The sequence below is a fragment of the Pogoniulus pusillus genome, chromosome 13, assembly GCF_015220805.1.
Source record: "Pogoniulus pusillus isolate bPogPus1 chromosome 13, bPogPus1.pri, whole genome shotgun sequence".
NCBI lineage: Eukaryota > Metazoa > Chordata > Aves > Piciformes > Lybiidae > Pogoniulus > Pogoniulus pusillus.
Genome location: NC_087276.1, coordinates 30,897,550 through 30,910,958, shown reverse-complemented (window position 1 = coordinate 30,910,958; position 13,409 = coordinate 30,897,550). Strand labels below are relative to the sequence as shown.

The window sequence follows — 13,409 nt, the reverse complement described above, 5'->3', positions numbered from 1 at the left end:
GTAACAGAGCAGAGCTGCAGCAGTGGCTCCCTACTTCCTGCCAGTGCATAGGAAGGGTATTCCCTTGTCTTAGGAAGAGGTAATTAATTAATGCCAGGTGATTTTTTGCCCCCAAATTAATATTGTTTATTAATTTTGATACTCAGAACTCTCACCACCCCTGACCACTGACCTTAATAGCAATCTGTTCTTCACACAGTCATGGAAACATTCTGCAGAGGAATAACCAGATCTAGGAATGAGTAGCAAAAATACACAGACATTAATTGAACTGGAAGAGAAGGTTCCTGTGGTCAGCACTTCACTTGCAGTCAATACAGCTCTTGCCCACTAGATGGGCTGAAGGAGCACCTTTCTGCTTATAGCAGAAGCTTTGGTGAATTGCAAGAGGCTTTAAGCATTTACTCACGAAATGATCTCCAGATTCGTGGGGCAGGCTACAGCTTCAGGCAGCACCCAAATACTTCCAGGGAATTCTGTTACTGTCTTGTCACTGAGACTTCTGATTCTTCCCAGGCTCCAAAGAGAGATGGGAAAGGAGGCAGATGATCTCTGGCCTGGTCCTCTGGCTCCTCTGGATGATCTGTGTATCCAGGACTCCCAGTCTTGGCAGGAGACTTCCAGGAGCAGGCAGGATCTTGCCACGTGCAGTCCCAGCACAGTGTCCTGCTGGCTACGCAGGGCAATCATGTGGAGGCAGTGAGAGCCTGTTCCTGGTAAACTCAAGGCAGCAGTTTCCAGGCAGATCAGCAGAGCTAACTTATGGCTTGAGCATAATGCTGCAGAAATGGCAGAAGCACTGCCAGAAGTAAAGAGCAGCAACAGCAGCAGGCAACAGGCACAAGTACAATGGCAGAGCACACTGGGCTACCTGCTCAACTCTTTTATCAATGCAGCTGAGACTAATGTGCCTTTGGACACAGAATAGCCAGGCAGCATGGCAGTTAGCCAAGCTTGGCCAGGTTAGGTGAAGCCATAGGCTTGCTTTACCCAAATTTGGGAGAAGCATAGGCCTTGCACAGGGCAGGCACAGGCTAAGCCTGTGTACCTTGTTTGCCACAGGATGTAAGCAAGTCTGGGCAGGCAGAGTCCTTAGACTCAGTGGCTCCAGGTTCTTTGTCCTCTTTCCATTGCTTCTCCCCACAGCAGAAGGAGGGAGAGCAGGAAAGCATGTCTGGGCAAGGCAGAACACGTGTAAGCCTGTTCTGGCCTGCTTAGGCCTACCATGACACCTTGGATGGAGGATGCTTTGACATCAAGGGAGGACTGGAGAGGCAGAGCAGTGATAGTAGCCATTGTGTCCCCTGAGCACAAATAGAATCCCAATGCAGGACAGCCCCTGGGGTCAGTGGCAGTGTGTCCTGCAGCTCTGCCCACTCCTGCCTTGCAAAGACAAGCATGATGCTGGTCTGTCCCAGCAGGGCAGGGGAATGCCTCTGGCCCTGGTGGGAGACCATTGTCCTATGAAGTCCTAATCCCACTCGGTGCTTGGCAGGCCACACCTGGAGTACTGAATGCAGCTGTGGTCTCTGCTGTACAAAAAGGTGAGGACAGGCTGAAAAGTGTCCCCAGGTCTTGCAGTCCTGCCATATGAGGAATGGCTGAGACAACTGGGTTTGCTGAGACTTGAGAAAAGGAAGACCTTATTACCATGCAGCAGTGCCCAAAGGGTGGCTCCCGAGGAGATGGAGACTCCCTTTGCACAGGGAGCCACGTGGGGAAGCAGGCTTGGCTTTATTTTTCTTTCTTCTGACAGCTGAGGTTCCATTGCTCTCAGTGGAACGCAGCAATTAGCCTCCAACCAGCAGAGATGTGCAGGGCTGAGCTGGTTCAGTTGTCTTGCCCTTGTCACTTGTCTGTCCCAGGCGAGCCCCAGCCCGTCTCATTCTCTGCCCCCACTGGCACAGTCACTTTGCCTTGGATTGACCCTTCTCACCTACAGACCTCTCATCCATCTCCTCTGTGGGTCCCGCAGGAGAAGGTAAGGTTGTTATCTGCACGTGGCACAAACCCCCTGGGCAGAGGCCTTCTTAGTTGCCTACAGTAACATCAGCAATGTCCAGTGACATTCAGTGCCCAGCCCAGGGGTTCAGGAGTGGACCCAGAGTCCCCTGGCTTCCAGCCCACCTGCCCTGAGAGGTGCCCTTCAAGGTCTTACAAAGCGCCTATGCCACTCACTTTCTCTGCTGCAGCAGGAAGCTCCTGCTCCTGCCATCAGCTGGGAGGGCACATGGGAGTGTGTCTGCGAGTTCCATGTGCCCCTTGAGGATGTAGTGTCATTAAACTCCTTGGGTGTTGAGTCTTAATTGTGTATCCACGCTGAAATAGAATGAACAGGCTGCCCAGGGGGGTTGTGGAGTCTTCCTCTCTGGAGATAGTCAAGAACCATCTGGATGTGTTCCAGTGTGATCTGCTCTGGGTGATGCTGCTCTGGCAGGGGGGCTGGGCCAGATGAGCTTTCGAGGTCACTTCCAGCCCCTGATATTGATTGAATCTATCATGATTCTATCCTAAAAAGCTCACTCCAACTTTCCAACCCCCTGGAGCCAAGCAGAGAGCAGCATAAGTCTGCCATGCTGCCTGAGAGAGGCTCGTGCCTGGTCCTGCAGTGGCACAAGCTTGTTAGCTTCTCCGCAGAGATCTCCTGCCCCCTCTCTTCTGCTCACCCTGCCTTTCCGGCCCCTTCCTTGCAGGCACAGTGCTTAGCTGCTGCTTTCATTTCAAATAGGTAAATAATGCTCTCAGGCACCCATCAGCCTCTCTTCTGCATCACTCTTGAAAGGTCACTCCACACTCACATGGTGTTACTGGAGCCTGCTGACCTGTTTCTCTTCTTTATCCCGCAGCCTTCCCGCCGGCGCTGCCTGCCTGCGGTAATTAGGTGAGCTGCACAAATGGAGTCAACGGGCAGCAGACTTCATGCCATTGTTCCAGTGAGTTCTTTGGGGCCCAGGGAGTGCTCTTACACAGGGGTACCCCACTATGGGGACATTTTCAACACTTTATTATAGCTCCAATACTAAAACCATAAAGAGAAAGGTATACCAGAAGCTACAACGCTTATAGCTCCAATACTGAAATCATAGAGAGAAAGGCATATGGCAGGGAATGCTGGGAGACTACAGAGCAGAGAGCAGCTGCTACTCATCCTACCCAACTGACCAGCAGAACTCCTGAGGTGCTCGGGTGGCAGGGCTGGCAGGCACTGCTCTTCTAAGGCAGGTGTCCCCAGCGGGAACTGCACCGCCATGGTGCTCAGACTGGTGCTGCTCCAACCCAGCCCTGGGCTCTCTCTATAGATGGGCTCAGAATTCTGTGACGTCTGCCCAGGACCTCCCAGAAGGCCAAACAAAGGAGTCCCAAGCTCCTCCTTTATTTTGGAATCAGCTGCATACCATCTTTCCCTACTGCTCACACGCGTAGCTGCAAGCCCTGCTTCCCTGGATCTTATCTCTGCTAACCTAGAGCCTGTCGGACCATTGGAGCCTCTGATCAAACATCAGCTCTTCCCCCTTACAGCCCTGTAGCACAAGAGACAGACTCCAGCTCTTTCTTTGCATTTACTTGGCAGGATGATGGTCCTGACACTCCTGAAAGCCAGGAGGCCTGTTGGCACTGACAGCTTACAAACTGCCAGCCTGGTACACCCACTGCCATAGAATCACAGAATCAGCCAGGTTGGAAGAGAGCTCCAAGCTCAGCCAGCCCAACCTAGCACCCAGCCCTGGCCAACCAACCAGACCATGGCACTAAGTGCCCCAGCCAGGCTTGGCTTCAACACCTCCAGCCACAGCCACTCCACCACCTCCCTGGGCAGCCCATTCCAATGCCAATCACTCTCTCTACCAACAACTTACTCCTAACATCCAGCCTAGACCTGCCCTGGCGCTGCTTGAGACTCTGTCCCCTTGTTCTGCTGCTGCTTGCCTGGCAGCAGAGCCCAACCCCACCTGGCTACAGCCTCCCTTCAGGCAGCAGCAGGCAGCAATGAGCTCTGCCCTGAGCCTCCTCTGCTGCAGGCTGCACACCCCCAGCTCCCTCAGCCTCTCCTCACAGGGCTGTGCCCCTCCCCAGCCTTGCTGCCCTTCTCTGGACACCTTCCAGCACCTCAACATCTCTCTTGAATGGAGGAGCCCATTCTGTGTGTCTGTGTCCTATGTCTTCCCTCTTGCTGCTTTAGGGAAGGAAGTGTTAGGTTCTCACTTCACTTACTTTGTGTTCCCAGAGTTGAACTCCCCTCTTTCATTCAGGCTGTGCTTGAAGCATGCCCTGCCTGATGTGACTGAGCTGTTGACTCACTTCTTTTATGGCTGCCATAAAAGCAGCTCTGATGACCAACATCTGGATATCAACCACCAGCGCTTGCAAAGAGAATCCAGGCTGCTCCTTCTCCAGCCTGGGTGTCCTCATCTCACATTCACTTAATTTAAAGCACCAGGTGGGCACAGCCCAGCTGGAATCACAACTTTGCTTCTTTTCCAGAGATAGTCTCCTTGGGTTTAGCACTACCCAGGACCCTCCACTTCTGAGAGCTTTAAATCGTGATCTGTTGGAATCTCTCTCTGCAGCCCTTGGCTCTGCTAATGGCACTCACACACTTAATGCAATCAGCCTTGCACTGGGCCCTTGGGACTTCATAGTTTTATGGATTTGCAGCTCACTTCCATTTTGCCACCTATCTGGTGCAAACTGGGGGCCTCTCAGCCCCTGCTCTCATCTCAGGTGGGCTCCTGCCCCTCATTCCAACATGTCTGCGCCACACAGGGATGGGGAAGGGCAAGTATCCAAGTTTTGTTTGCAGCTTATGCCCACTGAGTTTCCATGGTGCAAGGAAGGCTGTAGTGAGCATCTGTGTGAGAACGTGGCCCTGGCACTCCTGCTCATGGCTGTGCTGAGCAGAAGGTGAATTTGATGCAGGAGAACACGGCATGAGAGAATCCATTTCCTTGCTCTATATCCTTGGTAGTTTCCTTGCCGGTGGCGAGAGAGTGGACTGTTAGATGTAGCAAAAGGCATGGGCAGGAAGGAGAATCAGGGACCTGGAACTGATTCCCTGGAGCCTCCACCATCTGCTGCAGTGAGGAAAACCCACAGTAATTCTCCCCATGCCATCCGGACGCACAGAGCTGACGGATCTTAGCCCTAAGACAGTTGCAGCTGCAGGTCTGGCAAGCTGAGATTGCACTGCAATATTGGATGCTGAAGGCCTCCCATCACCTAAGATTCTCTTTCATTTGAAATTCAAAGGACACCCACACCCAGGTTGTGCAGCAGGATGAGCTTTGTGCAGCTGGGCAGAGGGGTGTGGGAAGGCTGCCAGCCCTGCGTGCTGCAGAGCCCAGCACTTGTTGCTCACCAGCTCAGCACTGCAGAGCCCACCCCACAGCAGAGACAATCTCATGGTGGGGAGCTGCTGGCACTGATGGCTAAGCTTTATTACCTGGAAAAAAACAAGGCCCCAGAGCCACCAGCAGCAGTTTCAGCAGCTCTGAGGCTTCCTGTGAATTCAGCTGGTACTCAGCAAATGCTTCGGGAGGGAAACTGGAGAGGTTTGCTTTGGAGGAGCTAAATGATTTCTCTCAAGCATTCTGGCTTTGGCTTTGACATGGTCTTTACATTCCAAAATGGAGCTCTTATTAGAGAAGTAAATTAAAGAAGATAAATGAAACAATAGGGCATGGCTAAAAAACACAAACCCAAATGTGGAAGATGCAGGCATTTTGATTTGACAGACTTTAGACCCATTATATGCAACAGCTCTTAATCTGGAGATCTGGCTGGCAAGCTTGTGGCTTTTGGTGGGGATGAAGGCTGCAGGGAAGGCTGCCCTGGAACAATAAATTGAGCATGGACCTAAATTCTGCTGTACTGGTTTGTGCCCTCAGCACCAGTGGAGAGAAGTGCAGCACTGCTCAGAGTCGTAGAATCATAGAATCAGCCAGGCTGGAAGAGGCTGTAGCCAGGTGGGGTTGGGCTCTGCTGCCAGGCACCCAGCAACAGAACAAGGGGACACAGCCTCAAGCTGTGCCAGGGCAGGTCTAGGCTGGATGTTGTTAGGAAGCTGTTGTCAGAGAGAGTGATTGGCATTGGAATGGGCTGCCCAGGGAGGTGGTGGAGTGGCCGTGCCTGGAGGTGTTGAAGCCAAGCCTGGCTGGGGCACTTAGTGCCATGGTCTGGTTGGTTGGCCAGGGCTGGATGCTAGGTTGGGCTGGCTGAGCTTGGAGCTCTCTTCCAGCCTGCTTGATTCTATGAATCTGTGATACAGAATTCTGCCTGGGAAACCTCAGGCTCTGGACTGACTGTTGTTCTTCTGCAGCTTTCACAGCACCCAGGGATGCCAAACTAGTCTGGCCCTTTGAGTGTAGCCGATAGGGAAGGTTTTGTGCTGGGCTCAGTGAGCAGCACTGGCTTTTGATAAGTGTTTGAGTGGTTTTAACCAATGAAAAATTAAAATAATCCTTCCATTAAACGTGAGGAGATGCCCTGGAGTGCCCTGGTGTGGCTAGCTCTGCAGTTTTATTGATGGCAAGGCTTGGAAGTATTTGATCATTCTTATTTTATTATTCTCTTGCTTAATATTACCCTTTTTATAGCTGAGGTGGTTTCAAAAGCCAAGGGAGACTTTGGCAGCAGCAATACATTTTCTTTAAAAAAGACCCAAACCCCATGCAGCTCTGTGGGAGCAGCTCACTCAGAGCAAACCCCATGCAGCTGTCTGGGAGCAGCTCACTCAGAGCAAACCCCATGCAGCTCTCCGGGAGCAGCTCACTCAGAGCAAACCCCATGCAGCTCTCCAGGAGCAGCTCACTCAGAGCAAACCCCATGCAGCAGTCCGGGAGCAGCTCGCTCAGAGCAAACCCCATGCAGCTCTCCGGGAGCAGCTCACTCAGAGCAAACCCCATGCAGCTGTCTGGGAGCAGCTCACTCAGAGCAAACCCCATGCAGCTGTCTGGGAGCAGCTCACTCAGAGCAAACCCCATGCAGCTCTCCGGGAGCAGCTCACTCAGAGCAAACCCCATGCAGCTCTCCGGGAGCAGCTCACTCAGAGCAAACCCCATGCAGCTCTCCAGGAGCAGCTCACTCAGAGGCTGCAGAGCCAGAGGGGCCCTACTCAGTATTGTATTTAGAGCAGAAATTCAGAGGAGATGTGGGGATCCATAAAGGAGACTCACAAGTGTGGTGTTCAGAATCACTTAGGCAGCAGCCCCCTGGTATGCCTTCATTTATGTGGGGAACAACATTCCCTATGGATAAAGCAGCCCTCTGGGCAGGAGCTGCTCCATGTTAGCAGCTGTAGGGGCTGGCATTGCAGGAGAGCAGGATGTAATGCACTCCCAAAGCAAAGGGCTCTTCATGCCTATCTCTGGGAAAAAGGGAGATTTCCCCTGTGGCAGACTTCATTCCTGATCCTCATGAAGCTCTGACATTAATTGATAGCCAAATCTATTTTAAGGGTTTCTTACTTAATCTTGGTCTATGAGGACAGACTGGAAGAGTTAGAATCATAGAACCAAGCAGGCTGGAAGAGAGCTCCAAGCTCATCCAGTCAACCTAGCACCCAGCCCTGCCCAACCAACCAGACCATGGCACTAAGTGCCCCAGCCAGGCTTGGCTGCAACACCTCCAGGCACGGCCACTCCACCACCTCCCTGGGCAGCCCATTCCAATGCCAATCACTCTCTCTGCCAGCAACTTCCTCCTAACATCCAGGTACCCAGGTGGCCTTCTTGTGGCCTTCCAGGATCTGAAGGGGGCTACAAAAAAGCTGGGGAGGGACTTTTGAGGCTCTCAGGGAGTGGCAGGACTGGGGGGAATGGAGCAAAGCTGGAGGTGGGGAGATTCAGAGTGGCCATGAGGAGGAAGTTGTTGAGCATGAGAGTGGTGAGAGGCTGGAATGGGTTGCCCAGGGAGGTGGTTGAGGCCCCATGGCTGGAGGTATCACAGTATCACAGTATCATCAGGGTTGGAAGAGACCTCACAGATCATCAAGTCCAACCCTTTACCACAGAGCTCAAGGCCAGACCATGGCACCAAGTGCCACATCCAACCTTGCCTTGAACAGCTCCAGAGTGTTTCAGACCAGGCTGGCTGAGGCTGTGTGCAGCCTGCTCTAGGGTAGGGTGTCCCTGGGCATGGCAGGGGGGCTGGAACTGGCTGCTCCTTGTGGTCCCTTCCAACTCTGACTGACTCTGTGATTCTATGATTGTAAGACTCTTGCAGGGGTGTTGGACTGGATGATCTCCAGAGGTCCCTTCCAACCCCTGCCCTTCTGTAACTCAGTGATGGGGAGGAGCCCCAGCCTGGCAGTCCTGGAGGGGACATATTCCTGTCCTCTGGATAGTAGTATAAAAACAGCTGGATGAAGAATCCCCAGGTGCAGGGAACTGTCCCCATTCATTCCCCTGTGAAGTAGAAGTCCACATTTTCCTGATTTGACCTTTCACAGCTCCTCTGTAGATGCCTTCTCACTCCTCTTTCCCACCTAGCTGTGCTCCTGCCAGGCCAGTAGAGCTGTGGTTTTAAGCAGGTCCCATCCACCCAAGTTGCCTCTGGGGGACTGGAGCTTTATGCCATAGTGCTGGATGAGCCCTGCCCCAGGAACAGCCCCCACAAGGCTCTCTGCATGGTGCAGAGCTCAGCGTGCCCTGTTCTGTGTCACCTGCTGGAAAGAGATGGGTCACCTTCGGCACACTGAGTGCTGAAGAAGCAGCAAGCAGCTGAGCAGCCTCTTTGCTGCCAAAGCTGGGGACTGATGAGGGGACAGATCTCAGCAGCAGTTTGTTCTGTCACTGGCTTTGACTCTTTGCTCACCTCTGGCCCTTCTCTTTGTTTCCAGAGGCACTTGCTCATTGCTTTCGGATGCTCTGATGCGCGTCTGAACGAAGCAGCCAGGAGCTTCACCCCTACTGCAAGGGAAGGAGATGATGCAAGCACTGAGGAACTGAGAGGCAGGTAGAGTGCAAAGAGTTAATTCCTTGGAATGGTGAAATGTGGTTTGCCTCCTTAGAGTAAACTGATTAGAGCCAGACTCAAATCTTATCCTTTGGGCTGCACACTGACACCTGGGGGTAGTACAGCCAAGGACACAGGAGCCGATGGGAAATGGAAGTCCCTGTTCGTAGCAGAAGGAGCAATGTCCTTGTTTTGGGGTTCTCAGGCCAGCTGCCAGCAGTTGGTGGGGTAATGATGCTCTAGTGCTTCCACTTGGCCTTTCAGAACAGAGCATGGCAGGAGTCAGGGAGGAAGGACACAGTTCTGTGTGAGATGCTGCCTAATCTGGCTCTGCTTTGCTCTGAAGCTACCTCATGCCCCCAAATGCTCTGCACTACTCCTTCAAACCATTAAATCCTCAAGAGGGTCATATTTTTTTGCAGCATATGAGGTGAGTGCAGAGGTCCTAGTTGAGAGCTGAGGAGATTTCCCTGCCTTTGCTTTGGATTTATGCTTTATTTTCCCAAGTGTACTATATAAATACTTCAGAGGTGCTTCAACAAGTTCCCTGCAGAAGCTCCCCTGTGTTCCTGGGCAGCAGTGACTCGCTGCAGCTGCTCTCTCTTGTCTCTGGATTTCAGTGGACTTTGTGTTGAACCAAGCCTCTAATTACCTGTTTGCCCATACTGCAGCATCTGTGGCTTTGGCTCTCCAGGGGGTTTCTGATCTGGGCTGTAATTGCTCATTGTTTAGCGGTAACAAGCAGGAAATACCTCACCTGTCTGCAGGGGCTGAGGTGGAGGATGCCAGAGAAGCCAGCCACCAGGCTGCATTTTTGAGACTTGCAGGTCTGTGAAACTCAGCTCTGGCCTGAGCAGAAGGAGCAGTGTGAGCAGCTCTCAGATGCCCAGAAGCATCGTCTGCTGGCACTGCTGATATTCCTGGCTTCTTAGCCATGCCACTGCTTAGCAACTGCACATTACAATGTCCTAAAACTCTCTGGTAAGTTGAAAGAGGAGAACCAGAGGTGATCACTTCAAACTGTGAGGCATCAGTGCCTGAGGCATCAGTTTGAAACCCCCCACAGGAAGGACCATCACATCTAGAGACAGGTGATGGACCCAGCACCCACCTCTTGCACCTGAGCTGTATCCTCAGCAGACGAAAGAGACAAATCCACCTTCTCATCAGGCTGCAAAACATTTTCAGGGCTAGCCCATGGCAGCTGTGGTGCTGTTGTTGTCCCTGGTGTGATGTCAGCTGGGACTCTGAAAAACTGCCTTCAGTGATAGCAGCTCTGATCCATGCCAAGGCAAGAGAAAATCAACCTGCAGAAGCGAGGAGCTGTAATGTGGTGCAAGGGGGCTGGCTGCTGGGGGCTGGCAGCTGCAGGCGCCCAGCAGGGGCTGCTTCAGCTTCAGGCTGCTCCTCTGAGAGCCACTGACTTATAGGCCAGCTGGAAACCCCTTGCTCTGTTCACTGGATGTCCTCCCAGGAGGTCTGTTCTGTGTAGGCAATTCTTTGGTTACCATTTGTCATAGCAACACATAATAATATCATAGAGGACATGAAGAATGTCGTGCTGGAGGGGCTGTGTTTGAGGGAAGACAGAAGAACGTTCTCAGCCTTGGATCTCTGAAATGCTCCTCTAAGGCAGAATGAGAAGAGGCAGTGTGAGATGTGGAGTGTGAAATTAGCTCTTCTGATTTGGGTTTTGAACCCTTAAACAAATCCTTTGCAGGCTCCAGTCAGAATTCTGATTTTGACACAGCATCGCTCGGCACGAAAGCATCCAACAAATTCAAGGAGTTGTTCATAGAACAGGTCAGGTTGGAAGGGACCTCAAAGCTCAGCCACTTCCAACCCCCCTGTGCCATAGGCAGGGACACCTCCCACTAGAACAGGTCACTCAAAGACTCATCCAACCTGGTCCTGAACATCTCCAGGGAGGTTGTGGAGCACAGAATCACCCAACATGATCAAAGATCACCCTGGGTGATTCTGTGCTCCACAACCTCTCTGGGCAACCTGTGCCAGTGTCTCACCACCCTCACTGCAAACAACTTCCTCACATCCAGTTTCAATCTCCCCTCTGCCAGTTCAAACCCATTCCTCCTCATCCTGTCATTACCAGACCTTGTCAATAGTCCCTCTCCAGCCTTCCTGTAGCCCCCTTCAGATCCTGCAAGGCCACTCCAAGGTCTCCTCCAAGCCTTCTCTTGGCTCTTAAATATCTCCAGAGGGAGACTCCACAGCCCCCCTGGGCAGCCTGTGCCAGTGCTCTGTCACCTCCCAGGGAGAAAAAAATCCTCATGTTTCCATGGAACCTCCCTCCTGTGCCACAGCTTCCACCACTGCCCTGTCCTGTCACTGGGCACCACTGAGCAGAGCCTGACTGAAGCTGGGCAGCCTGGCAGCTAAGTACAGCTGAGAGACATCAGTGACCTGAGTCAGAATCTGAAAGCAAAGTGAAGAACCCACAGGGGAATGCAAATCCCTCTTGAGCTCAGAGGCACAGGTCTGGACTCGTGTGTCTGTGAACACCTTTGCAGAGCATCCCATGCTTCCCCTTCCCTTTTTTTGGAATGGTGGCTCTGGTTTCTGTGCTGAGCAGCAGAGATTTCAAGCAGTCATAAAATCATAGAATCAGCCAGGCTGGAAGAGAGCTCCAGGCTCAGCCAGCCCAACCTAGCACCCAGCCCTGGCCAAGCAACCAGACCATGGCACTCAGTGCCCCAGCCAGGCTTGGCTTCAACACCTCCAGCCACGGCCACTCCACCACCTCCCTGGGCAGCCCATTCCAATGCCAATCACTCTCTCTGCCAGGAACTTCCTCCTAACATCCAGCCTAGACCTCCCCTGGCACAGCTTGAGACTGTGTCCCCTTGCTCTGTTGCTGGCTGCCTGGCAGCAGAGCCCAACCCCACCTGGCTACAGCCTCCCTTCAGGTAGTTGTAGACAGCAATGAGCTCTGCCCTGAGCCTCCTCTGCTGCAGGCTGCACACCCCCAGCTCCCTCAGCCTCTCCTCACAGGGCTGTGCTCCAGGCCCCTCCCCAGCCTTGCTGCCCTTCTCCAAACACCTTCCAGCACCTCCACATCTTTCAGTGAGTGAGAAGCTGCCTGTGCCTGCTGGATGCCACAAAGTTTTGAGTGACTAAACATGAATCCATATGAGATGAAAAACCATTCTCTGGCTTAAGGCAATGGGAGTCTTGCAGAGATCTGATGAGCAGAGCTTTTCTTGGTTCAGATCTAAGCATGCTGAAGATCAACCCAGGTCCTGAAGTGATTGCAGCTATGCTGAGGAAGGTTCATCGCCGGTACAGGAGGCGTGAGTGGAGCAGGGAGTGCTGGGGTGCCTTGTGAGGAGTCAGAGGACGACTTCAGCCTCAAGCCATTCCCAGCTCTGTGATGCATGGCCTGTAATTAGCAGGAATGATGAAGAGAGTGGAGACAGAGTCCTCCTGTGCAGAACGTGAGGTGAAATGGTCTCTGTGTGCTTATTGAATCTAATCATTTACATCTCATTGAACCCAATCAAGTTAGCAGTTTGTCACATTAAGATTACATTAAGTTGGCTGTCTCCAGCAAGGCTGAATTATTGCTGGAGGGGACCCCACAGCTCTCTGCTTGGGGCTTTTATACTCCTCAAGTGAAAGGTCTGACTTCAGCTGGGATGTGCAGCAGGAGGGGGGAAGCCTTTGCCGAGGCTACCTTACCTGGAGCAGCTCCGTGTCTCACTTGCTAGTGATGGAAGCAAGCTGTGAGGCACCCAAAGGAGGCAGCTCCACACTCACATCACTCAGTCACTGCAGTGTCACTGACACCAGCAGGCTGGGCTGGAATTGTCTTCCTGCAGCTGGGACCTGACCAAGTGCTTTAAATGTGATTTGATGGGAGGAGTCCCTTGTTGGCCAGGTCTGTAGGTGGATGACAGCAGCAGCAGTCAGCGCCACTCTGTCTGCACCCCTTGAGAACAGGCAGTGATGTGTTTGGTACCTGAGTGGTTGATCTGATCAAGGGCCACCAGGCAGCACAACAGCAAGGGGTCCAGCTTCCAGCCTGCAGGGGCCACAGAAGCATTCAGCAGGAGTGAAGGAGAGAGTTAATCTTGACTCTGAGAAGTGGAAGTTAGAAGATGAGATGTTTTGAGTAGCCCAGTTACAATATCCCAGATTGGACTAAAAATACCAACTACTTCTGCAGCTCATTCTTGCTTAGGAGGCAAAGCCAAATTACTGTGAGGGCTTTTTATCTGGAAGTACTCAGCCTGTAGAGTGGAATGAGCTTGGAGAGAGGAGGACTTCCTAGAGACTGCTTGGATACCAAACAGGATTTTAGGGAGAAGTTTGTCTCTGCAGTCAGGTGCTTTACAGTCCTGGGCAGAGGTTACTGCAGTTTTTCAGGAGCTCCATATAAGCACCTAGGTCCTGCTGGTGCTGCCTGCTGTGTTTAGGGTGCACAGGGCAGAGCTGAG

The 13,409-nt window shown here is 52.5% G+C and overlaps 1 protein-coding gene across 6 annotated transcripts in view; it reads left to right on the top strand.

The window, feature by feature from the left end:
* The window catches only part of IQCK (IQ motif containing K), a 245,253-nt gene that overhangs the window by 152,525 nt on the left and 79,319 nt on the right, over positions 1-13,409 (top strand). For all 6 annotated transcript variants that reach the window (XR_010304616.1, XR_010304619.1, XR_010304621.1 and 3 more), the window contains one exon: positions 8,837-8,952. The gene's annotated coding sequence lies outside the window, so the exon portion shown is untranslated. The remainder of the gene's footprint in view (positions 1-8,836; positions 8,953-13,409) is intronic.